The 3361-nt window shown below is 59.6% G+C and overlaps 1 protein-coding gene across 6 annotated transcripts in view; it reads right to left on the bottom strand.

Moving 5' to 3' along the window:
• RNF144A (ring finger protein 144A) overlaps nucleotides 1–3361 on the bottom strand; it is a 35353-nt gene that overhangs the window by 22802 nt on the left and 9190 nt on the right. The window contains exon 2 of one of the 6 annotated variants that reach the window (XM_023533584.1): nucleotides 832–935. The exons of 4 other annotated variants lie outside the window; for them this stretch is intronic. The gene's annotated coding sequence lies outside the window, so the exon portion shown is untranslated. Of the gene's footprint in view, nucleotides 1–735; nucleotides 793–831; nucleotides 936–3361 lie in introns of those variants that run through there. One more of the 6 variants, XM_023533582.1, reaches the window with a different exon arrangement.

Raw genomic sequence — 3361 nt, 5'->3', positions numbered from 1 at the left:
GGGAGTGGCTGTCAGCAGTGTGACGGGGCCTGGGCTCGGATTCTGCAGGGCGTGGGGGCAGCAGCTTCAGGGTGAGGAGACCGCATTCTGCAATCCGGCAGACCTGGGTTCAAACTCTCCTTCAGCCACTCGGTCATGTGATTTGGGAGACATAATGTAACCTCAGATTTTTCCCGTCTGTAAAATCTTACACCATCACCTGCCATGCACGCTTGCTGTGACGAGTGAGTGAGAAGTAATATACTTTAAATTCCTGGGACATACCACCTGCTTGGAAAGTGGATGTCGTTAGCCCGCGTCGGGTTTAGGAACCTGGACACTAAGTGACATGCTCTAAAGGGAGGAGACGGAGCAGAGAGAAGCCACAATAAACCCAGTCTTCGAGGAAGTTCAAGGTGACGGCCACACTCTGTGGAAGAAGAAAACCTAAAACCTCTGAAGCCTCTTGCTTCACCATCCGCTGTGCGGTCTGGTCCAGGACTGGACGTCACCCCCAAATGCATCCAGCAGGGCAGAAACCCAGCTTCGCCCTTCGACATGGAGCCCTTAAAGCCCACCCACGGTCAGTTCCAGGTGGCGACACCTCGTGAGCAGCTTCCCGCCCCACGCACCAGGCCTTGTCCCCCCGACCGCCCCTGCTGGGGCTTCCCGCTCTTCCCAGCTCCGAGCTGGCCTCCTCTTCCTGTTTACAGCCTCTCTGAAGACGTGACCCTGAGCACAAATTACAGGCCTGACCTCTCACTTCCTTTCTTCCTGGACCACGACTTCCACTTGACCTTGCAAGACCGTGGCTTCCCACTGCGCTGGGCCCGTGTCGGCAGGGCCCCTCACCTCCCGGCCTAGGAGCCGCTCTTGAAGGCCAGTTCCCAGTTTCCTGGCACCAGGTCCATATTCTTTTCCCTCCAGAGTCAATGTTCTGAGCTGCATTCAAAATCCTGATTCAAACGGTGACAACAATAAGACACAGTTTACAACAACAACAACAGAAGTGCATATTGTCTAAGCCCATCCTGAACCTCCCTGCACACAGGACGGGCTGAATGGGACCCAAACCTGGAACAGCTGCAGAGTCGAAGCAGGAATTTGCTAAGAGAATCACAATGCGCAATAAAAGAAAAAAAACAGCCTTTGTTTTCTTAATGTGAATGTCGAGTCACACGGAACAACGAAACTATTTTAAGAACATCTGGTCGATTATAAGTATTATTCAATCTAAGCAATTCCCAGTGTTTATAAGATGCGTCACTTACTGAGCCACCGCCGGGCTCTGGGTCCTGCGCTGGGGCGGGAGAGGTGGCCGGGGGGACGGGCAGCCAGACGGACGGCAGTCCCTGAGTCCACGTGGCGAGGCGCAGCAAAGTGCGTGACCCGGCCAGGACCGTCACGGCCCCAGGCTCCGGGGCCGCGACTTCCGTGGGTTCCCGTCCCCCACCTTTGCAGTTGTCGGTCACCCAGTCACTGTCCCCCTTGTACTCTGACGACCTCCGCAGACAAAGCCCTGGTCTCCTCGAGCTGGTGGCGTCTCCCCCAGCCGAATCCCTCCCCCTCCTCGCCACTCCTCCCCTCCACCCTGGTCCCCGGTGCCCTGAGACGTCCCCCCCGACTGCTCGGGAGCCCCCAGCCGTCCCCCACGTCTGAGTCTCTGCAGTGGCCTTTCAGGGGTTCTCGGCGTGCGCTCCGTGACACGGCAGCACCACAGCTCCAGCGTGGCCGAGAACAGGCGAGTACACGGTTTCCAGGGCCCTAGCCCAGGCCTACTAAATCGGGGACTTTTGGAGGGACAGGCAGACGCAGCCATCTGCACCTCCAGGGCCTTGCAGGGCATCTCGTCCACAGCGGGGTCTGAGCACCACGCTCACGTCGCTCCTCCTGACAGCACCCTCGCCAGCTCTCTCCGACCCCGGGGTCAGCAAATACATCATCGCCCCCAGAACACACTGAGTGGCCTGCACTGCCGGCCAGGGGCTCCGCCCCACACGTAAACCCTGGCTTATCTGTTTTCATGACTTAGGTTGCCTTAGGCACGGCGTTCCCCGTCCCCACGTGTGTCAAGCCCCCCGGCTTGACGACATATTCGAGGCTAAGTCCGTTTCCTACCCTTCGCGCGACGGTGCTGGTCACAGGCAGACGTCTACACACACGCGACCCTGACCGCTGACGTGCGTGCACGAACCTCGCCCACATCGGGTGCGCCAGGCACCATGCTGTCACCTTCACACGTTACTGCGTTTGTCCGCACGGTCCCTCTGAGACTTTTCTAGTTGGCTATACTTTCCATTTCACGAGTGAGGAAACCAGGGCACAGGGGACGAGGTGACTGCCGGGGCGGGCAGGGCCCTGGACGGCGCTCTGCCCGGCCTGCAGGTGAGGCCGGGGCCCACGCCCAGGCCTCCTCCGCGCACCCTGGTGGCCCGAGGGATGAGAACGGAGCTTTCTGGGTCCGCAGAGGTTCGGAGAAACTAACTTCAGTTCTGCCTCGGTGTCCGGGTCCCCCCTCGCCGTGTCCATTCCGGCAGTGGCCGCAGAAAGTCACGGTCGTGGCCTCATCGCTATCAGCGTCCCCAGAAGCACAAGGACGGGAGCTGAGCAGAAGGCAACTCAGAGGCCCTGACTTGCTCATGCGCATGGCTCCGGGGCTTTTAGGCAGCGAGGACCACGACTCATCGGTAAAATGTCACCAGTTCCAGCAACCCCGCGGCCAGGCCTTTCCCCAAATAACTTGCAAAGGTACGTGCACTTGAAAACCTGGATGCTGACAGCAGCTCGACTCATCACGTCCCAAACCCGGAGGCAACGGAGACGCCCTCCGCCAGGTGGACAGATGGCTGCGGTCCCTGCAGACGACACGGCGCCCCTCGGGGCTGAGCAGAAGTGAGCTCTCGGGTCCTGACAGGACATGCAGGGACCCCAGGTGCGCACCCCTGAGTGAAAGGGCGAGTCTTGACAGGCTACGGACTCCGTCATCCGAACTGTGCGACGCTCCGGAAAAGGCTCAGTTACAGAGACGGCAGAGAGATGAGCGGCACTGCAGGGGAGGGGGGGGGACCGGGAGATCCGGAGGGCGTTTAGGGCCCCAACGCTGCTCAGCAGAAAACTATGATGGCGGGTGACACAGCTCCCGAAACCCATGGGACGTGCAGCTCCGAGAGCGAGCCCGAGCGAAAACGCTGTGCGCTGGCCTGTGCCCCCCCAAATCTGCGCTTTGCAGCCCTAAACCTCAGTGTGGCAATATGGCTTTAGGAGACATTAGGGTTAAATGGGGCCACGAGAGTGGGGTCTGATCCAGTGGGACTGTGGCTTCTTCAAAGAGGAAGGTCTCTCTCTCTCTTTCTCTCTCGCACACACACGCACACACACGTAC

Source organism: Pteropus vampyrus, unplaced genomic scaffold, assembly GCF_000151845.1.
Source record: "Pteropus vampyrus isolate Shadow unplaced genomic scaffold, Pvam_2.0 Scaffold105, whole genome shotgun sequence".
Taxonomy (NCBI): Eukaryota; Metazoa; Chordata; class Mammalia; order Chiroptera; family Pteropodidae; genus Pteropus; species Pteropus vampyrus.
This window is presented reverse-complemented; position numbering and strand designations above follow the sequence as displayed.